The sequence below is a fragment of the Pseudophryne corroboree genome, chromosome 3, assembly GCF_028390025.1.
Source record: "Pseudophryne corroboree isolate aPseCor3 chromosome 3, aPseCor3.hap2, whole genome shotgun sequence".
Lineage (NCBI taxonomy): Eukaryota > Metazoa > Chordata > Amphibia > Anura > Myobatrachidae > Pseudophryne > Pseudophryne corroboree.
In genome coordinates this window covers 577,164,086-577,188,296 of record NC_086446.1, presented here as the reverse complement: position 1 = coordinate 577,188,296, position 24,211 = coordinate 577,164,086, and positions in this window count along the sequence as shown.

Sequence of the window (24,211 nt, the reverse complement as noted above, 5' to 3'; positions counted from 1 at the left end):
ACTAGCAATACACAAAAAAGTATTGCCCTTTTAAATATTGGGCATAAACCTGATGAGAAGCGCCATGTTTTACAACCCAACGCTTCATTAATAAACCACTATGGGGGTAATTCAAATGTTAGAAACGTCGGTTGGGTGTCTGTTTTTTTCCTGTCTATTAGATAGGAAAAAACAGACACCCAACTGACTTTTCAAACATTTGAATTCCCCACTATGGGGTATATTTACTAGAGATGAGCGCCTGAAATTTTTCGGGTTTTGTGTTTTGGTTTTGGGTTCGGTTCCGCGGCCGTGTTTTGGGTTCGACCGCGTTTTGGCAAAACCTCACCGAATTTTTTTTGTCGGATTCGGGTGTGTTTTGGATTCGGGTGTTTTTTTAAAAAAACACTAAAAAACAGCTTAAATCATAGAATTTGGGGGTCATTTTGATCCCATATTATTATTAACCTCAAAAACCATAATTTCCACTCATTTTCAGCCCATTCTGAATACCTCACACAACACAATATTATTTTTAGTCCTAAAATTTGCACCAAGGTCGCTGGATGACTAAGCTAAGCGACACTAGTGGCCGACACAAACACCTGGCCCATCTAGGAGTGGCACTGCAGTGTCACGCAGGATGTCCCTTCCAAAAAACCCTCCCCAATCAGCACATGACGCAAAGAAAAAAAGAGGCGCAATGAGGTAGCTGACTGTGTGAGTAAGATAAGCGACCCTAGTGGCCGACACAAACACCGGGCCCATTTAGGAGTGGCACTGCAGTGTCACGCAGGATGTCCCTTCCAAAAAACCCTCCCCAATCAGCACATGACGCAAAGAAAAAAAGAGGCGCAATGAGGTAGCTGACTGTGTGAGTAAGATTAGCGACCCTAGTGGCCGACACAAACACCGGGCCCATTTAGGAGTGGCACTGCAGTGTCACGCAGGATGTCCCTTCCAAAAAACCCTCCCCAATCAGCACATGACGCAAAGAAAAAAAGAGGCGCAATGAGGTAGCTGACTGTGTGAGTAAGATTAGCGACCCTAGTGGCCGACACAAACACCGGGCCCATTTAGGAGTGGCACTGCAGTGTCACGCAGGATGTCCCTTCCAAAAAACCCTCCCCAATCAGCACATGACGCAAAGAAAAAAAGAGGCGCAATGAGGTAGCTGACTGTGTGAGTAAGATTAGCGACCCTAGTGGCCGACACAAACACCGGGCCCATTTAGGAGTGGCACTGCAGTGTCACGCAGGATGTCCCTTCCAAAAAACCCTCCCCAATCAGCACATGACGCAAAGAAAAAAAGAGGCGCAATGAGGTAGCTGACTGTGTGAGTAAGATTAGCGACCCTAGTGGCCGACACAAACACCGGGCCCATTTAGGAGTGGCACTGCAGTGTCACGCAGGATGTCCCTTCCAAAAAACCCTCCCCAATCAGCACATGACGCAAAGAAAAAAAGAGGCGCAATGAGGTAGCTGAATGTGTGAGTAAGATTAGCGACCCTAGTGGCCGACACAAACACCGGGCCCATTTAGGAGTGGCACTGCAGTGTCACGCAGGATGTCCCTTCCAAAAAACCCTCCCCAATCAGCACATGACGCAAAGAAAAAAAGAGGCGCAATGAGGTAGCTGACTGTGTGAGTAAGATTAGCGACCCTAGTGGCCGACACAAACACCGGGCCCATTTAGGAGTGGCACTGCAGTGTCACGCAGGATGTCCCTTCCAAAAAACCCTCCCCAAACAGCACATGACGCAAAGAAAAATAAAAGAAAAAAGAGGTGCAAGATGGAATTGTCCTTGGGCCCTCCCACCCACCCTTATGTTGTATAACCAAAACAGGACATGCACACTTTAACCAACCCATCATTTCAGTGACAGGGTCTGCCACACGACTGTGACTGATATGACGGGTTGGTTTGGACCCCCCCCAAAAAAGAAGCAATTAATCTCTCCTTGCACAAACTGGCTCTACAGAGGCAAGATGTCCACCTCATCATCACCCTCCGATATATCACCGTGTACATCCCCCTCCTCACAGATTATCAATTCGTCCCCACTGGAATCCACCATCTCAGCTCCCTGTGTACTTTGTGGAGGCAATTGCTGCTGGTCAATGTCTCCGCGGAGGAATTGATTATAATTCATTTTAATGAACATCATCTTCTCCACATTTTCTGGATGTAACCTCATACGCCGATTGCTGACAAGGTGAGCGGCGGCACTAAACACTCTTTCGGAGTACACACTTGTGGGAGGGCAACTTAGGTAGAATAAAGCCAGTTTGTGCAATGGCCTCCAAATTGCCTCTTTTTCCTGCCAGTATAAGTATGGACTGTGTGACGTGCCTACTTGGATGCGGTCACTCATATAATCCTCCACCATTCTTTCAATGGTGAGAGAATCATATGCAGTGACAGTAGACGACATGTCCGTAATCGTTGTCAGGTCCTTCAGTCCGGACCAGATGTCAGCATCAGCAGTCGCTCCAGACTGCCCTGCATCACCGCCAGCGGGTGGGCTCGGAATTCTGAGCCTTTTCCTCGCACCCCCAGTTGCGGGAGAATGTGAAGGAGGAGATGTTGACAGGTCGCGTTCCGCTTGACTTGACAATTTTCTCACCAGCAGGTCTTTCAACCCCAGCAGACTTGTGTCTGCCGGAAAGAGAGATCCAAGGTAGGCTTTAAATCTAGGATCGAGCACGGTGGCCAAAATGTAGTGCTCTGATTTCAACAGATTGACCACCCGTGAATCCTTGTTAAGCGAATTAAGGGCTCCATCCACAAGTCCCACATGCCTAGCGGAATCGCTCCGTGTTAGCTCCTCCTTCAATGTCTCCAGCTTCTTCTGCAAAAGCCTGATGAGGGGAATGACCTGACTCAGGCTGGCAGTGTCTGAACTGACTTCACGTGTGGCAAGTTCAAAGGGCATCAGAACCTTGCACAACGTTGAAATCATTCTCCACTGCGCTTGAGACAGGTGCATTCCACCTCCTATATCGTGCTCAATTGTATAGGCTTGAATGGCCTTTTGCTGCTCCTCCAACCTCTGAAGCATATAGAGGGTTGAATTCCACCTCGTTACCACTTCTTGCTTCAGATGATGGCAGGGCAGGTTCAGTAGTTTTTGGTGGTGCTCCAGTCTTCTGTACGTGGTGCCTGTACGCCGAAAGTGTCCCGCAATTTTTCTGGCCACCGACAGCATCTCTTGCACGCCCCTGTCGTTTTTTAAATAATTCTGCACCACCAAATTCAAGGTATGTGCAAAACATGGGACGTGCTGGAATTTGCCCATATTTAATGCACACACAATATTGCTGGCGTTGTCCGATGCCACAAATCCACAGGAGAGTCCAATTGGGGTAAGCCATTCCGCGATGATCTTCCTCAGTTGCCGTAAGAGGTTTTCAGCTGTGTGCGTATTCTGGAAACCGGTGATACAAAGCGTAGCCTGCCTAGGAAAGAGTTGGCGTTTGCGAGATGCTGCTACTGGTGCCGCCGCTGCTGTTCTTGCGGCGGGAGTCCATACATCTACCCAGTGGGCTGTCACAGTCATATAGTCCTGACCCTGCCCTGCTCCACTTGTCCACATGTCCGTGGTTAAGTGGACATTGGGTACAACTGCATTTTTTAGGACACTGGTGAGTCTTTTTCTGACGTCCGTGTACATTCTCGGTATCGCCTGCCTAGAGAAGTGGAACCTAGATGGTATTTGGTAACGGGGGCACACTGCCTCAATAAATTGTCTAGTTCCCTGTGAACTAACGGCGGATACCGGACGCACGTCTAACACCAACATAGTTGTCAAGGCCTCAGTTATCCGCTTTGCAGCAGGATGACTGCTGTGATATTTCATCTTCCTCGCAAAGGACTGTTGAACAGTCAATTGCTTACTGGAAGTAGTACAAGTGGGCTTACGACTTCCCCTCTGGGATGACCATCGACTCCCAGCAGCAACAACAGCAGCGCCAGCAGCAGTAGGCGTTACACGCAAGGATGCATCGGAGGAATCCCAGGCAGGAGAGGACTCGTCAGAATTGCCAGTGACATTGCCTGCAGGACTATTGGCATTCCTGGGGAAGGAGGAAATTGACACTGAGGGAGTTGGTGGGGTGGTTTGCGTGAGCTTGGTTACAAGAGGAAGGGATTTACTGGTCAGTGGACTGCTTCCGCTGTCACCCAAAGTTTTTGAACTTGTCACTGACTTATTATGAATGCGCTGCAGGTGACGTATAAGGGAGGATGTTCCGAGGTGGTTAACGTCCTTACCCCTACTTATTACAGCTTGACAAAGGGAACACACGGCTTGACACCTGTTGTCCGCATTTCTGTTGAAATAGTTCCACACCGAAGAGCTGATTTTTTTGGTATTTTCACCAGGCATGTCAACGGCCATATTCCTCCCACGGACAACAGGTGTCTCCCCGGGTGCCTGACTTAAACAAACCACCTCACCATCAGAATCCTCCTGGTCAATTTCCTCCCCAGCGCCAGCAACACCCATATCCTCATCCTGGTGTACTTCAACACTGACATCTTCAATCTGACTATCAGGAACTGGACTGCGGGTGCTCCTTCCAGCACTTGCAGGGGGCGTGCAAATGGTGGAAGGCGCATGCTCTTCACGTCCAGTGTTGGGAAGGTCAGGCATCGCAACCGACACAATTGGACTCTCCTTGTGGATTTGGGATTTCGAAGAACGCACAGTTCTTTGCGGTGCTACTGCTTTTGCCAGCTTGAGTCTTTTCATTTTTCTAGCGAGAGGCTGAGTGCCTCCATCCTCATGTGAAGCTGAACCACTAGCCATGAACATAGGCCAGGGCCTCAGCCGTTCCTTGCCACTCCGTGTGGTAAATGGCATATTGGCAAGTTTACGCTTCTCCTCCGACAATTTTATTTTAGGTTTTGGAGTCCTTTTTTTACTGATATTTGGTGTTTTGGATTTGACATGCTCTGTACTATGACATTGGGCATCGGCCTTGGCAGACGACGTTGCTGGCATTTCATCGTCTCGGCCATGACTAGTGGCAGCAGCTTCAGCACGAGGTGGAAGTGGATCTTGATCTTTCCCTAATTTTGGAACCTCAACATTTTTGTTCTCCATATTTTAATAGGCACAACTAAAAGGCACCTCAGGTAAACAATGGAGATGGATGGATACTAGTATACAATTATGGACGGACTGCCGAGTGCCGACACAGAGGTAGCTACAGCCGTGAACTACCGTACTGTGTCTGCTGCTAATATAGACTGGTTGATAAAGAGATGTCGTAGTATGTATGTATGAAGAAGAAAGAAAAAAAAACCACGGTTAGGTGGTATACAATTATGGACGGACTGCCGAGTGCCGACACAGAGGTAGCCACAGCCGTGAACTACCGTACTGTACTGTGTCTGCTGCTAATATAGACTGGTTGATAAAGAGATGTCGTAGTATGTATGTATGAAGAAGAAAGAAAAAAAACCACGGGTAGGTGGTATACAATTATGGACGGACTGCCGAGTGCCGACACAGAGGTAGCCACAGCCGTGAACTACCGTACTGTACTGTGTCTGCTGCTAATATAGACTGGTTGATAAAGAGATGTAGTAGTATGTATGTATAAAGAAGAAAGAAAAAAAAACCACGGGTAGGTGGTATACAATTATGGACGGACTGCCGAGTGCCGACACAGAGGTAGCCACAGCCGTGAACTACCGTACTGTACTGTGTCTGCTGCTAATATAGACTGGTTGATAAAGAGATGTCGTAGTATGTATGTATGAAGAAGAAAGAAAAAAAAAACACGGTTAGGTGGTATACAATTATGGACGGACTGCCGAGTGCCGACACAGAGGTAGCCACAGCCGTGAACTACCGTACTGTACTGTGTCTGCTGCTAATATAGACTGGTTGATAAAGAGATGTCGTAGTATGTATGTATAAAGAAGAAAGAAAAAAAAACCACGGTTAGGTGGTATACAATTATGGACGGACTGCCGAGTGCCGACACAGAGGTAGCCACAGCCGTGAACTACCGCACTGTACTGTGTCTGCTGCTAATATAGACTGGTTGATAAAGAGATGTCGTAGTATGTATGTATGAAGAAGAAAGAAAAAAAAACCACGGTTAGGTGGTATACAATTATGGACGGACTGCCGAGTGCCGACACAGAGGTAGCCACAGCCGTGAACTACCGTACTGTACTGTGTCTGCTGCTAATATAGACTGGTTGATAAAGAGATGTCGTAGTATGTATGTATAAAGAAGAAAGAAAAAAAAACCACGGTTAGGTGGTATACAATTATGGACGGACTGCCGAGTGCCGACACAGAGGTAGCCACAGCCGTGAACTACCGTACTGTACTGTGTCTGCTGCTAATATAGACTGGTTGATAAAGAGATGTAGTAGTATGTATGTATAAAGAAGAAAGAAAAAAAAAACACGGGTAGGTGGTATACAATTATGGATGGACTGCCGAGTGCCGACACAGAGGTAGCTACAGCCGTGAACTACCGTACTGTGTCTGCTGCGACTGGATGATAAATAATGATATAAAAAATATATATATATCACTACTGCAGCCGGACAGGTATATAATATTATATAATGACGGACCTGCTGGACACTGTCTGTCAGCAGAATGAGTTTTTTATAGAATAAAAAAAAAAAACACCACACAAGTGAAGTCACACGACGAGTGTTTAACTTTTTCAGGCAATCACAATATAGTATACTACTAACTATACTGGTGGTCAGTGTGGTCAGGTCACTGGTCAGTCACACTGGCAGTGGCACTCCTGCAGCAAAAGTGTGCACTGTTTAATTTTAATATAATATGTACTCCTGGCTCCTGCTATAACCTATAACTGGCACTGCAGTGCTCCCCAGTCTCCCCCACAATTATAAGCTGTGTGAGCTGAGCACAGTCAGATATATAATATATACATAGATGATGCAGCACACTGGGCTGAGCAGTGCACACAGATATGGTATGTGACTGTCTTGTACTCCTGGCTCCTGCTATAACCTATAACTGGCACTGCAGTGCTCCCCAGTCTCCCCCACAATTATAAGCTGTGTGAGCTGAGCACAGTCAGATATATAATATATACATAGATGATGCAGGCATGCAGCACACTGGGCTGAGCAGTGCACACAGATATGGTATGTGACTGAGTCACTGTGTGTACCATTTTTTTCAGGCAGAGAACGGATATATTAAATAAAACAACTGCACTGCTGGTGGTCACTGTGGTCAGTCACTAAACTCTGCACTCTCTTCTACAGTATCAGCCTCAGGTCAATCTCTCTCTCTCTCTCCTAATCTAAATGGAGAGGACGCCAGCCACGTCCTCTCCCTATCAATCTCAATGCACGTGTGAAAATGGCGGCGACGCGCGGCTCCTTATATAGAATCCGAGTCTCGCGAGAATCCGACAGCGTCATGATGACGTTCGGGCGCGCTCGGGTTAACCGAGCAAGGCGGGAAGATCCGAGTCGCTCGGACCCGTGAAAAAAAACATGAAGTTCGTGCGGGTTCGGATTCAGAGAAACCGAACCCGCTCATCTCTAATATTTACTAAAATTCGTACTTGTACCGATTTTGAGGGAGATTCATCACGAATGACATCGAATGTGTAATTGTGGATCTTTTTGAATTTATTACGACTAATTTACTAAGCTGTCGTATTTTTTTTCCCCGTGTTTTCCGATGTCGATGTCATTCGTAGTTTTGTAAGGTAGAATGCGGCCAATTTAGTTGTTTTGCGGCCGTGTTATGAGTTTTTTTTTACGACTGCGTCACATTTTGGTTACAGCAGTGTTTGTCCGTTCACGGCCGCGTTTTTTTTCTAAGTTTCGTTTTTGTTTACTCGTCCGTGATTGGTTTGATTCGTGATGGAGGAGTGTCTGTGCACATTACTATAAAAACGCCCCAAACCGTCAGCACCTCGTGGGTTTAGCTAGTGGAGAGGTGAGAGGTAGGTGTGTTAGGAGTTGGAGAGTAGTTTGGAGTTTGTGGAGGATTTGAGGAGGTTATTTGCGATTGTTGAGTGCTGTACTGTGTGTGTAAGTAGTCTTGTCATACTTGTTGTGTAGTTATTTAAAAGTTTGTTTTCTTTTTTGTCATTGGCCCTCATTCCGAGTTGATCGGTCGCAAGGCGAATTTAGCAGAGTTACACACGCTAAGCCGCCGCCTACTGGGAGTGTATCTTAGCATCTTAAAATTGCGACCGATGTATTCGCAATATTGCGCTCACAAACTACTTAGCAGTTTTAGAGTAGCTCCAGACTTACTCTGCCTGTGCGATCAGTTCAGTGCTTGTCGTTCCTGGTTTGACGTCACAAACACACCCAGCGTTCGCTCAGACACTCCCCCGTTTCTCCGGCCACTCCTGCGTTTTTTCCGGAAACGGTAGCGTTTTCAGCCACACTCCCATAAAACGGCCTGTTTCCACCCAGTAACACCCATTTCCTGTCAATCACATTACGATCGCCGGAGCGAGGAAAAAGCCGTGAGTAAAAATACTATCTTCATAGCAAAGATACTTGGCGCAGTCGCAGTGCGAATATTGCGCATGCGCACTAAGCGGAATTTCACTGCGATGCGATGAAAAATACCGAGCGAACGACTCGGAATGAGGGCCATTGTTTTTTAGTTAACGTCTATTGTCATTGTTTGTGAGTGAGTGAGTGAGTGAGTGAGTGAGTGAGTGTGTGCTTGGTGTGTGGTGTGTAGTGGTAGTGGAGGAGTGTGTTTACTGTTTTTTTTTCTCAGTGTTATTTGTTGTTGGTCCTGATTATGTCCCAGTCAGAGGTGAGTGAGGTGGAGGAGGTGAGTGAGAGGGAGGAGGTGAGTGAGGTGGAGGAGGTGAGTGAGAGGGAGGAGGTTAGTGAGGTGGAGGAGGTGAGTGAGGAGGAGGGGGTGGCTGCTGCTGCGGCCTCCAGTGATAGTGATGGTGTTGTGGCTCCGCAGCCACGCACCACTACAAAGACTGGCCGCAATGTCAAATTTAGCTATGCTGAAAATATGGCTTTGGTGCGGGAGCTGATGAGGCATCATCGGCAGTTGTTTGGCCATGATGCTGCAAAGGTGTCGTCACGCAGGAAGAGTGTTCTGTGTGGGAAGGTCATTGCGGCTGTGAATAGTGAGGGTGTGGTGAGGCGGACCGAGGACACGTGCCGTAAGCGTTTTTACGACATAAAGCGCCGTGTCAAGGCGAAGATGGCCAAGGAGGCTAAATCGGCCCGCCAAACCGGGGGTGGACACCCCTTCCGTGCATCTTACCGAGATTGGGAGGAGCCTGTGCGTGCACTCATTCCGCAAGAAGTGGTTGGTGGCACTCATGTCCGGGATTCAGATCGGCCAAGGCAGGATGGTGAGTTATTTATGTTTACTTATAAACAATTTAAGCATGCGTGCTTTGTCCTTAGTTGTCTGAAATGTCTTCTTGCTAATTGTGGTTGTCAGTTTGTTCATTCTTCTAATGTGTTGGTGATGTAGTGCAGGCCTGGCCAACCTGTGGCTCTCCAGCTGTTGTGAAACTACAAGTCCCATCATGCCTTGCCACAGTTTTGCTATTAGGGAATGCTAAAACTGTGGCAGGGCCTGCTGGGATGTGTAGTTTCACTACATCTGGAGAGCCACAGGTTGGCCAGGCCCATTGTTCTTTTTTTTTGTTTTTGTTTTTTTTATTAAAAAAATCTTACTGGTTGCCTTGGAGTTTTTCTGGTGTTGTAAGTCAAAAGTAAATGTTTGTAGGTGTATTTTCATGCTTTTAAAGTTTAATTTTTGAAACAAAGGTTTTTGGGAAATACATTTCATATCATTTATGATTATTGTGTGTTGTTATGGGTTGCCCTTTGTGTGCTTGATGTGTTTTTGAATGCATATTTGGTTGTGATGTTTCAAATTTTGTCAAGATATTTTTGACTAGTGTTTTATTATTATTTTGCAAAATTGAGACCTTAGCGTGCAATATTGCGGTTGTGTCAAGCTACGACGTTTTGTTTTTAAGTAGTATAATTGTTTGCATTATGCGCCTTTGTGTATTGTATTTTTGTCATAATTTATGCAAATTGAAAGAATACCAACCCAATGACATCAGGCATAAAAGCATAAGCATCGTTTAGTTTAATTCTCATCATGTACCACATATGTTAACATCAGAATAAGGAATTTGGGAAAAAATATCACCAAAATAGTATGTTCATAAGGACATTCTTCATATTTCTACAGTACGCCAGAGAAGCAGCACAGCCAGGCCACAGCCAACACTGCCAAGAGATGCAGATGGTGGCAATGCCGGTAAGATTTAACTGTATACACATATTCTGCAAACACATAGAAACACAAAATGTTAATGATTATCTTATCACACAGGTTCTTCTTCGGCAAATCCACCTACACTAAGGCGCCCATCACAGGGCTCGGTTAGTGTGGCAACGAGGCCACCCAAGAGACGCCGTCTTGAGGCTCCAGCACCAGCATCACCACCCCAACGCCGCATCTCCGCAGTGTCGGCCGTGCCACCACAATCCCCTCAGTTGTCTGGTGAGTAAACATAACAATTACGTGTAAATAAGTAAACAAACAGTGTTGTCGATTTATTAACCTGAAGAAGGCATAAGGATTTGGAAAAAAAACTGATATGTGCAAGGTGATAAAGGCAGCAGTACAATATAAACACAACTGTTAATGTACATATTGGAGCTGTTTGCCTTGTGCCTTTATCACCTTGCACATATCACTGCTTTTTCACTTACTTATGCCTTCTCCATGTTAAGACATCTGCCCCACTGTTAGTACATAGAAAATATAATTAAACTAATGACCAGTCATCCTTGCAATAATCAACAACAACAATCAGATGGTGTGAAGGTATTTTTAGATGGATAATTGTCAGATGTGATGTTGGCCATATCAACACATTTTTGTCACAGAATTTTTGGAGTAAAAAAACAACATAAATGTTAAGTCTCATCAAATTGTTTTGCATGGCCAACAACACCACTTCTAAACATAGTGCACCGTAATACTTTTTCAACCATTGTTAATGTGTACATTTTAGGACACTATATTTGTTTAAGTTTTTGCCAGACCACTGACTGCCTTGAACAATGTATGAGTGTATTGGTAAACACATTTATTGTATTGTGTGTGTTGTTCCAAAGGAAGGTACATTCCCAATATGTAAATGTATTAATTTGTATTTGTTCGAGTTCTTCGTGGTTGCACATTAATTGTGGCTCAGAGTCCAACAATTTATTAGAAAAACATCAACTGAGTAGTGAAGGATAGAAGCAACATATTTATACAAACAGATGAACAACATAGTCAAGTTTATGCCACAATCTATTGATCAATTAAAACATGAATATTAAGAAGAAATGCATGTTGACGTAAAGCTAGAGTAAGACCAATGCTAAAAAGTTACTAAATACTGGCAGTCTTCAACCCCATACAGAACCAGCCATCATGGTCGAGGATGCCCAGCAGGAATGTGACCAGCAGGATACATACACTCTTCACCTGCAACCCATAGATGATACCCAGACAACCACGCCGCAGGACATACCCCAAACATCCCACAGGCCACAATTGAGCACAACAACAGCCCAGACACAAATGGACACTGAGTTTTGGAGCGGATGGGCCAAACAACAGGAACTGAACTATGCGTGCCTTACCTAACAAAGCCAATACCTGGCAACAGTGCCAGATTAATGTTGACATGGGCCTGGAGCTGAAATTTATGAAGGGCCTATTGTATGCCGCTACAGGGGGTGGGACAATTGCTGCGGCGAAATGACTGATGTGGGAGTGTGACCAGTACTGGGGGTGTGTGGTCTACCGAGGATGTGGTCTGTGCTGTGGGTGTGGCTATCTCTATGGAGGGCATAGCTGGTGCACACCTTCAACTACTTTATTGCAGAGCTTTATAGCCACTGTATTAAATTAATAAATTAACTGCCTTCTTAGCTGCTGTCTTTTTAGAAAAATAAAGAGCTGCATTGGAAATACTGGACAAGTGCAGTAAGGTTTAACTTCCTGCATTTCAGATATGCATGCGTGAGCCGGTTTGGGATCTCAGTTTTACTTTTTAATTAAACACATATAAACATCCATTTTATGGTGTATGTAATATATGTGCTGGATGGTTCCCCTAAGGATTGGCAGTTCAGCGTGTCTCATAACCGCTATTCGATACCCAAGACTCGGCTAGTAAAGGATTTGGCTTTACTCTCTGTTTAACCCCCCCTCCCCAACTCCTGTGAAACCTGTAATGTTTGGTCAGCTATAAATGACAAAAAATATCAGTGACCACCATATAATACAGAGTGCATCACAGTGAGTGCCATATAATACAGAGATCATATGATACAAAGAACTCCAACGATCACCACAAAAAACGCAGGTCATCACTGCAAGAAACTATGTATGGCCCCTTGATTGGGATAAATCAGATAGCAAGCTGCAGGCAGAGCTATAAGGTTACATACTATTTACCTGAAGAAGCTGGGTGTCCACACCAGCGAAACGCGTTGAGTTAGAGACCGCAGGACACATCCCAAACTCTCTTCCATCCTCACTGGACCTTATCAATACCATCATCACCCATACGGCACTAATTGGACTGCATTTCCTTGGACATTTATCTGTGGAGAAAATTGGAGTTTCCCAATCCGCCTGATACGCCTGCATTGGTATGCTTAAGAAGGGATTTTTCAACACTCCTTTGCATTAACTATTCTCCAAACAAACATTATACGGATAATATTCCAGAGGAAGTCCTAGCCGGGGTATGAATTAGACTGTGATGAGGAAATATGTGGATGTGTTCTATCAATTGAATATTTTTAATTCCTAATTTTGCTCTTTAAACACCTGTGATTATATGTATATTTTTATTATAATTTTTTATTAAAATTTAATATATACTATTTAAACTCCAACCTACCGTCCTGATTATATATTTTTTTTTTTTATTTATAATTCTATTCAGAATATTATTCAATCATTACTCTTACTATCAATATCATTTTAGCGCTGGTGATTATTTTATTTATATTGCTGCTATACCTTTTTGGGGATTTACCACCCCCTACACCAGCAGCTCTCTGATAGCGCACTCCATTCTCTGTGTACTCCTGAGTGAGTGAGTGAGTGTGTGCTTGGTGTGTGGTGTGTAGTGGTAGTGGAGGAGTGTGTTTACTGTTTTTTTTTCTCAGTGTTATTTGTTGTTGGTCCTGATTATGTCCCAGTCAGAGGTGAGTGAGGTGGAGGAGGTGAGTGAGAGGGAGGAGGTGAGTGAGGTGGAGGAGGTGAGTGAGAGGGAGGAGGTTAGTGAGGTGGAGGAGGTGAGTGAGGAGGAGGGGGTGGCTGCTGCTGCGGCCTCCAGTGATAGTGATGGTGTTGTGGCTCCGCAGCCACGCACCACTACAAAGACTGGCCGCAATGTCAAATTTAGCTATGCTGAAAATATGGCTTTGGTGCGGGAGCTGATGAGGCATCATCGGCAGTTGTTTGGCCATGATGCTGCAAAGGTGTCGTCACGCAGGAAGAGTGTTCTGTGTGGGAAGGTCATTGCGGCTGTGAATAGTGAGGGTGTGGTGAGGCGGACCGAGGACACGTGCCGTAAGCGTTTTTACGACATAAAGCGCCGTGTCAAGGCGAAGATGGCCAAGGAGGCTAAATCGGCCCGCCAAACCGGGGGTGGACACCCCTTCCGTGCATCTTACCGAGATTGGGAGGAGCCTGTGCGTGCACTCATTCCGCAAGAAGTGGTTGGTGGCACTCATGTCCGGGATTCAGATCGGCCAAGGCAGGATGGTGAGTTATTTATGTTTACTTATAAACAATTTAAGCATGCGTGCTTTGTCCTTAGTTGTCTGAAATGTCTTCTTGCTAATTGTGGTTGTCAGTTTGTTCATTCTTCTAATGTGTTGGTGATGTAGTGCAGGCCTGGCCAACCTGTGGCTCTCCAGCTGTTGTGAAACTACAAGTCCCATCATGCCTTGCCACAGTTTTGCTATTAGGGAATGCTAAAACTGTGGCAGGGCCTGCTGGGATGTGTAGTTTCACTACATCTGGAGAGCCACAGGTTGGCCAGGCCTGATGTTCTTTTTTTTTGTTTTTGTTTTTTTTATTAAAAAAATCTTACTGGTTGCCTTGGAGTTTTTCTGGTGTTGTAAGTCAAAAGTAAATGTTTGTAGGTGTATTTTCATGCTTTTAAAGTTTAATTTTTGAAACAAAGGTTTTTGGGAAATACATTTCATATCATTTATGATTATTGTGTGTTGTTATGGGTTGCCCTTTGTGTGCTTGATGTGTTTTTGAATGCATATTTGGTTGTGATGTTTCAAATTTTGTCAAGATATTTTTGACTAGTGTTTTATTATTATTTTGCAAAATTGAGACCTTAGCGTGCAATATTGTGGTTGTGTCAAGCTACGACGTTTTGTTTTTAAGTAGTATAATTGTTTGCATTATGCGCCTTTGTGTATTGTATTTTTGTCATAATTTATGCAAATTGAAAGAATACCAACCCAATGACATCAGGCATAAAAGCATAAGCATCGTTTAGTTTAATTCTCATCATGTACCACATATGTTAACATCAGAATAAGGAATTTGGGAAAAAATATCACCAAAATAGTATGTTCATAAGGACATTCTTCATATTTCTACAGTACGCCAGAGAAGCAGCACAGCCAGGCCACAGCCAACACTGCCAAGAGATGCAGATGGTGGCAATGCCGGTAAGATTTAACTGTATACACATATTCTGCAAACACATAGAAACACAAAATGTTAATGATTATCTTATCACACAGGTTCTTCTTCGGCAAATCCACCTACACTAAGGCGCCCATCACAGGGCTCGGTTAGTGTGGCAACGAGGCCACCCAAGAGACGCCGTCTTGAGGCTCCAGCACCAGCATCACCACCCCAACGCCGCATCTCCGCAGTGTCGGCCGTGCCACCACAATCCCCTCAGTTGTCTGGTGAGTAAACATAACAATTACGTGTAAATAAGTAAACAAACAGTGTTGTCGATTTATTAACCTGGAGAAGGCATAAGGATTTGGAAAAAAAACTGATATGTGCAAGGTGATAAAGGCAGCAGTACAATATAAACACAACTGTTAATGTACATATTGGAGCTGTTTGCCTTGTGCCTTTATCACCTTGCACATATCACTGCTTTTTCACTTACTTATGCCTTCTCCATGTTAAGACATCTGCCCCACTGTTAGTACATAGAAAATATAATTAAACTAATGACCAGTCATCCTTGCAATAATCAACAACAACAACAATCAGATGGTGTGAAGGTATTTTTAGATGGATAATTGTCAGATGTGATGTTGGCCATATCAACACATTTTTGTCACAGAATTTTTGGAGTAAAAAAACAACATAAATGTTAAGTCTCATCAAATTGTTTTGCATGGCCAACAACACCACTTCTAAACATAGTGCACCGTAATACTTTTTCAACCATTGTTAATGTGTACATTTTAGGACACTATATTTGTTTAAGTTTTTGCCAGACCACTGACTGCCTTGAACAATGTATGAGTGTATTGGTAAACACATTTATTGTATTGTGTGTGTTGTTCCAAAGGAAGGTACATTCCCAATATGTAAATGTATTAATTTGTATTTGTTCGAGTTCTTCGTGGTTGCACATTAATTGTGGCTCAGAGTCCAACAATTTATTAGAAAAACATCAACTGAGTAGTGAAGGATAGAAGCAACATATTTATACAAACAGATGAACAACATAGTCAAGTTTATGCCACAATCTATTGATCAATTAAAACATGAATATTAAGAAGAAATGCATGTTGACGTAAAGCTAGAGTAAGACCAATGCTAAAAAGTTACTAAATACTGGCAGTCTTCAACCCCATACAGAACCAGCCATCATGGTCGAGGATGCCCAGCAGGAATGTGACCAGCAGGATACATACACTCTTCACCTGCAACCCATAGATGATACCCAGACAACCACGCCGCAGGACATACCCCAAACATCCCACAGGCCACAATTGAGCACAACAACAGCCCAGACACAAATGGACACTGAGTTTTGGAGCGGATGGGCCAAACAACAGGAACTGAACTATGCGTGCCTTACCTAACAAAGCCAATACCTGGCAACAGTGCCAGATTAATGTTGACATGGGCCTGGAGCTGAAATTTATGAAGGGCCTATTGTATGCCGCTACAGGGGGTGGGACAATTGCTGCGGCGAAATGACTGATGTGGGAGTGTGACCAGTACTGGGGGTGTGTGGTCTACCGAGGATGTGGTCTGTGCTGTGGGTGTGGCTATCTCTATGGAGGGCATAGCTGGTGCACACCTTCAACTACTTTATTGCAGAGCTTTATAGCCACTGTATTAAATTAATAAATTAACTGCCTTCTTAGCTGCTGTCTTTTTAGAAAAATAAAGAGCTGCATTGGAAATACTGGACAAGTGCAGTAAGGTTTAACTTCCTGCATTTCAGATATGCATGCGTGAGCCGGTTTGGGATCTCAGTTTTACTTTTTAATTAAACACATATAAACATCCATTTTATGGTGTATGTAATATATGTGCTGGATGGTTCCCCTAAGGATTGGCAGTTCAGCGTGTCTCATAACCGCTATTCGATACCCAAGACTCGGCTAGTAAAGGATTTGGCTTTACTCTCTGTTTAACCCCCCCTCCCCAACTCCTGTGAAACCTGTAATGTTTGGTCAGCTATAAATGACAAAAAATATCAGTGACCACCATATAATACAGAGTGCATCACAGTGAGTGCCATATAATACAGAGATCATATGATACAAAGAACTCCAACGATCACCACAAAAAACGCAGGTCATCACTGCAAGAAACTATGTATGGCCCCTTGATTGGGATAAATCAGATAGCAAGCTGCAGGCAGAGCTATAAGGTTACATACTATTTACCGGCGGGTGGGATGCCAGCTGTCAAGATCCTGACAGTGGCATCCCGCCCGCCAGAATGCCGGCAGCAGAACGAACACAATTAGTCCCCTTGCGGGCTCACTGTACTCATCACGCTGTGGGCTTGGTGGCTCGTGCAGGTTCTGTTCTCACTCTAAAGGTGTCGTGGACACCCACGAGTGGTAATAGCTTCTGTGCCCCAGCGTTTTCCAGCTGTTGGGATTCCGGCTGTCGGATTCCAGCGTCGGTATCCTGATCGCCGGCGTCCCGTCAGCCGGCAAATTGATTGCATCCTGATCTATATATATATATAAAGAGATATCAAGTAGCAGTGTTAACTGTAACACACAGAGACCTCTAGATACTAACTTTATTTGCGTAATTTATGACCCACAAAAGATGTGCATAACTACACATAACTTTTTCCCAGATGTGCCTGTTATAGTTGTGCACTCCACTGCATTCCATAAGTTTGTCCCATAAAAGAAATATCTTTCCTGCCCTAATGTTCACACCACCAGAGCTGGATTAAGGGGGGTGGGGGGGTGGGGGGTACAGGGGGTATATTCCCCCAGGCTCCTCTATCACAGGGCCTCCCCATGCCCCTGTCGTCCACCACCAACTGCTTTTATACAGCAATGCAGCATGTTTGTTTTATAATTAAATGGAAAAAAAGCATTGGAGTTTAGATAGACGGTGAAGGGTACCGCACCCACGGGAGTAACTATAGTTGCTAATGAGACTCGGCTCCCTCCTTGGCCCTCCTCCCTAGGCAACACCCAGCTCATAGCACAGTCTGTTTAAGCGCTACACGGCCATGTTTACATGGCCACCGTGGCCCATGGAGGGAAACAAATGTCCAGGAGCCTGCCCAGCTTAGTAGTGTGCTACTATATATATATATATATATATATATTTTTTTATTTTATTTTATTTTTTTTGATGGCTGCAATGTGTACCATTCAGAGGAGGGGGAGAGCAGCACTGCTTGCTGTGTTACGCCCATCACAGTCACACATGGGAGCTCAGAGACAGCACCCAGAGTTGCTATGCGCCCCCACAGTTTACTGCATGAGCTGCATTTTCGGGTAGGCTAAATCTAATGCAATTAATTCCATGGGCACTGATGTAATATGCTGACAGTTGACCAAATATATAATTTGGTCAGCATACCAGCATTCGGGAAGCCGACAGTTGGAATCCCGACACTGGTCAGAAGACCAACACCAGGATCCCAACATCGATCACAATGCCGGCACTGGAATCCTGACTGCCGGAATCTCGATTGTATGCCAGGGAGGGTTAGGCTGTGGGGGGGTTAGGTTTAGGCACTACAGAGTGGGTAAGGGTTAGGCTGTGGGGTGGAAGGGTTAGGGTTAGGCGCTAAGGGGGAGAGTTAGGCTGCAGGAGGGGTTTAGCATTAGCTTGTAGGGAGTGAGGGTTAGGCTGCGGGGAGGGAGAGTTTAGGGGGTAGAGGGTGAGGGTTAGAACCTAGCAAGTGGTGGGATTCTGTGCGTTGGGATGTCACTGTCGGTATTCTGACAGACGGCATCCTAACCACCAAGATCCCGATAACATCCCACAGAGCCCAAACTAGAAATTTTGTCGTTCTGTGCCAGAAGGAGCACTGATGCCCCTCACATGACTAGGGACAGTGCATGTGTACCCAAAAAGGGGTGTGGTCACATAATAGTAATAATAAACACAACAGTGCAACCTTATTCACATTCCACTGCTCAGCAGAGACCCTTATAAACATTACACACCACATAGTAGTACCCTTTGTACATTGTGTCACACTACAATGATGAATTGGTAGAGAGAGATGGATGTAGGCGGTGGGCACAGTATAAAGAAACACACAACAGGGAATGTGGGGGCAGTAGTGATTGGGAACAGCAGGAGATGGGGGGCACTAGTGCAGGGGACAGGAGGAGATTAAGGAGACAGTAATGAAGGGAACAGCAGGAAATAAAGGGGACAGCAGTGATGGGAAAATAAGGAGATGGGGGTCAGTAGTGCAATGGATGAAGGGGGCAGTAGTGATGGGAACAGCAGAAGACGGGGTAGTAGTGCAGGGGACAGGAGTGGATGTTGGGGGCAGTAGTGATGGGAACAGCAGGAGATGGGGGTAGTAGTGCAGGGGACAGGAGTGGATGTTGGGGGCAGTAGTGATGGGAACAGCAGGAGATGGGGGTAGTAGTGCAGGGGACAGGAGTGGATGTTGGGGGCAGTAGTGATGGGAACAGCAGGAGATGGGGGTAGTAGTGTAGGGGATAGGAGTGGATGTAGGGGGCAGTAGTGCAGGGGACAGGAGTGGATGTTGGGGGCAGTAGTGATGGGAACAGCAGGAGATGGGGGTAGTAGTGCAGGGGATAGGAGTGGATGTTGGGGGCAGTAGTGATGGGAACAGTAGGAGATGGGGGTAGTAGTGCAGGGGATAGGAGTGGATGTTGGGGGCAGTAGTGATGGGAACAGTAGGAGATGGGGGTAGTAGTGCAGGGGATAGGAGTGGATGTTGGGGGCAGTAGTGATGGGAACAGCAGGAGATGGGGGTAGTAGTGCAGGGGACAGGAGGGGATGAAGGGGGCAGTAGTGATGGGAACAGCAGGAGATGGGGGTAGTAGTGCAGGGGATAGGAGTGGATGTAGGGGGCAGTAGTGATGGGAACAGCAGGAGATGGGGGTAGTAGTGCAGGGGATAGGAGTGGATGTAGGGGGCAGTAGTGATGGGAACAGCAGGAGATGGGGGTAGTAGTGCAGGGGATAGGAGTGGATGTAGGGGGCAGTAGTGATGGAAACAGTAGGAGATGGGGGGTCAGCTGCCCACGGGGCAGGAGGGTATGAAGGGGGCAGTAATGATGGGAACAGTAGGAGATGGGGGGTCAGCTGCCCACGGGGCAGGAGGGTATGAAGGGGGCAGTAGTGATGGGAACAGTAGGAGATGGGGGGTCAGCTGCCCAGGGGGCAGGAGGGTATGAAGGGGGCAGTAGTGATGGGAACAGCAGCTGATGTGGGACAGTAGCAGATTCTCCTGACTTCTGTATAGTTTATCCCTGGTCTGGTTAATTTATGAGGCCCCCTTGTGGGGTTCAGAGTTGGAAATGCTGCTCGATACAGGAAAGCTTTCTGCAAGCAGCGCTGCCTGGAGCCAGCGGGCAGACTGTGGTGCTGCCCGCTCCCAGTGCAGTAGTAACTGCAGTACTGTCACTCCTGTCAGTGCGACTGATGTCGTCTATTTGATTAGAGTACCTGCTTTCCAGCTGATCACTCCTTACTTCCCCTGCTTCGTGGGTCCCAATGGACATCAGGAGTGCATGGAGATGCTGTGCTGCTCCCCACTCCCTGTTTGTGGGCCCAGCAAAATAGACATTGTGGCAGAGGCTGCCAGTCCCACCCCCAGACGCCCTGCTAGTTACAGTCCTGTATATATATATATTTTCTTTTTTTTAAGTGATAGGAGCTCCCTTGTGTAAGTGCTCAAGGCCCTTAATTCAGCTACAAATACTGTTTGCAGGAATATTTAAATCGCTGGAACGACAGTACTCACAGCAGCTGAATTGGCCGGATTTCACACGACCTGAGGGGAGAAAGCTGTGCTGCTGAGTCAGTTCACTGTCAAGATCTGCAGGGCGGCTTCTCGGGAGGAAAGGGAGGTGGCTCCAGGATCAGTGTGGAAGAAGTGAGGCAAGGGGGCGGAGCTTATTATGATCCGGGGGCGGAGCTTATTACGATCGGGGACAGAGCCTTGGTACACATGGGAGCGCGGAGCTTGGAGAGTCTGAGACAGCACATCTGCAAGCCACCCAGGGGGCAGAGCTTGGTACGACCCTGGGTCTGAGGCAGAGCTTCAGGTAACAAGAGGGGAATGGGGGGGACCCTTGGTCGGCCCGGGTGGGAGGGACTGGAAGGCGAATGCTGTTGATGAGTGATGACAGGAGAAAAGTATTTATCCTGTTATCACTGGCTGGCTACACTGCCGATCCTGTGGGCCTATTTTCAATGGGGGGCCTGGAGCTGCAGCTCCATCCGCCCCATTGTTAATCCGGCCCTGCCTGGCAAGTCTGCCTCATCATCTGCCTAGACTGGCTCGAAACTCTGGCAGACTTATCGTTCAAGTGGGAAGAATAGCCAATACAATGGAACAGATGAGGGCAGACAACTGCCAAATGCAAGCAAATCTCGTACGCATCATGGATGAGCAACAGCGCCAACAACAATCCCTAATTCAGGTCATCCAACACAACCAACTTATCAATGAAAACATGTCCCGAATAATAGCAAGCCACACTGCAGCTAATACGCAACTCACTGCCAGCCTCAATATACTCAGCCAAAGCCTTAATGTTTTGGCCTCACACCAAGTCAGCTCTAGCTCAGGGACAACTACACCAAACCAGACCCCAGTTCAATCCCCAGTTAGACGCTCCAGTAGAACCAGGAGCAACGAGCCAGCACAATCCTCGGCACCCAGCACACAACAAAGAAAAAAATAATGTGGCCTGCAGCTAATTTTTTGAATATTAGAATATTATGTTGAGTTGTTGTGGCAAAAATGCCTTTGTTGTAGGAAATAAATTGCTCACACGGAATATGTGTCTTGTTAGCTACAGAAACAACCTGTACATTAGTGTCTAGGACCAGATGTGTATTGTTAGAAATATATTGCCTGCCCCTAGGTGTCCTCAGCTCAACGTGTGGCTAATCTCTGGCACCCAGAACATTGGCCATGGCCGCAAGATCAGATAAAGCTACCCTGACTGCATGCCACTGCGACTCCTGGGTAGGGAAGCAGAGAGAGGCATCTATGTAGCCAGCCAAGACATCCAAAACCTGAGTGGGCAATCCAAAATTAAAGGTGAGTGTCATGACCTGTAATCAATACAATACTGTGTTCTATTACATTACAGAAGCACGACTTAGACATAGACGTGTATGTATGTTTTAACTCACCTGAACTAAATATTTATAAAAGGTGGCCTGTGAGATACTAATTACATTGCCAGTCACAGGCTGGAAGCTGCCATTAGCCATAAAGTGCAACACAGCCAGGAGTTTGAGCAGGCCTGAGACAGAGCGAGAGCGTGCTGTCTCAGGGTCTAGGTTCAGTTTGACAAGGTCATACAGACGGAAAATGTTATTTACATTTAGTCGGAGCATCTGTATAACATGGTCATCAGCAAATGTGTTATCGTTTAAACGCACACTACAAAAACAAGCCATGGCCAGCCTACGCGGAACCTGTACAACCTGCTTACCCTGTAGTTTTTCCTGGCCAGGGTTTATTGTAGCCTCATGGAGCAGTGTCAGGTATCCCCCAGCAAACAAGACAGCAGTGCTACACACAGTAGCAGCCATTTCAGATTGAGAGTGGTGAAAAATGTGTTGGGGCCCCTTTTAAAGGTCCAAAAAATCAGGTGTGACTAATGTAGAATTGGCAACACATGTAAACACGCTTCTCAAAAGCAGGTCTATTTTTTTTTAGGCTTTTTGTACGATTAGTATTTTTTCACGGACGCACATGCATTTTCACGGTAGAGATTTCAAATACGAATGTTTAGTAAATGACAGTGTTCCATACCTAAACAGCCGCATTTGACCGATGGTGTATTCATTCGTATTTTTTTTATTGGACTTCCAAAAAAATATGAATGCCCTCATCACTGCCGTGATTTGAGTTTAGTAAATTCCCGAGATGACACTTTGAAGAAAAAACACCATCTCGGTCAAAATCGGGAGCTTAGTAAATTTCCCCCTATGAGTCTACTTTAGTGCAGGTATACACAGGTATGGGGTTTTTATTACATATTTAATGTACATACAGCAAATGTGAAAACATTAAAAATATATTACTGTATCATTGTGGAACATTTTATTCCTGATTTTAAGGAACATTGCAAATAATTTCTGTAGGCATTGTGTGCTGGTACATTTCATTCTTCTTCTTTTACTCACCTTCCAATCATTCTAATTCAGGTCAGTTTCTACATTTGGTAAAATGGAATAATGCATTCTGTCATGTGTTTCATAAAAACACATCTCTGAATTACAGAAACAAACACGTAAAAGCAAATACAAAGTACAAAGTAAAAGCTATAAATGATACATCCTGTTTCGGCACCAGCAAAAAGCCCTACTTCTAATCATGTACACTTGTGGAAAGAAGCACAACTAAAGTATTTTATTCTTTTTATATTATTGAATTGCATTGTGGTTTTTTTTTTGCATTTTTAGTACAATAACTGTGTAGTCTCAAAGTGTATGTACATCTAAATACTTCAAACAACAAACATAAAAACTGCTTTTGCAGAAGGATTTTTTTTTCTGTGTGTTTTATTTAGTGATGAGCGGGTTCAGTTCCTCGGAAACCGAACCCCCCCGAACTTCACCCATTTTACACGGGTCCGAGGCATACTCGGATTCTCCCGTATGGCTCGGTTAACCCGAGCGCGCCCGAACGTCATCATCCCGCTGTCGGATTCTCGCAAGATTCGGATTCTATATAAGCAGCCGCGCGTCGCCGCCATTTTCACTCGTGCATTGGAAATGTTAGGGAGAGGACGTAGCTGGCGTCCTCTCCGTTTATTCATTGTTGATGCAAATATTTGTGCTTGCTTATATCTTAATTGTGGGGACTGGGGAGCAGCTGTATATTAATATAGGAGGAGTAAAGTGCAGAGTTTTGCTGATCAGTGACCACCAGTTTTATCCGTTCTCTGCCTGAAAAAAATGCTCCTTATCTGTGCTCAGTGTGCTGCATATATCTGTGCTCACACTGCTTAATTGTGGGGACTGGGGAGCAGCTGTATTATATAGGAGGAGTACAGTGCAGAGCTTTGCTGACAGTGACCACCAGTATACGTTGTCTGCCTGAAAAACACTCCATATCTGTGCTCAGTGTGCTGCATATATCTGTGCTCACACTGCTTTATTGTGGGGACTGGGGACCACCAGTATAATATTATATAGGAGGAGTACAGTGCAGAGTTTTGCTGACCAGTGACCACCAGTATACATTGTCTGCCTGAAAAACACTCCATATCTGTGCTGCATTGTAGTATATAGTAGGAGTACAGTGCATAATTTTGCTGACCACCAGTATATAATATATAGGAGTACGGTACAGAAGGCCACTGCTGTACCTACCTCTGTGTAGTCAAGTATACTATCCATCCATACCTGTGGTGCATTTCAGTTTTGCACAGTTTGCTGACCACCAGTATATAATATATAGCATTACGGTACAGTAGGCCACTGCTGTACCTACCTCTGTGTCGTCAAG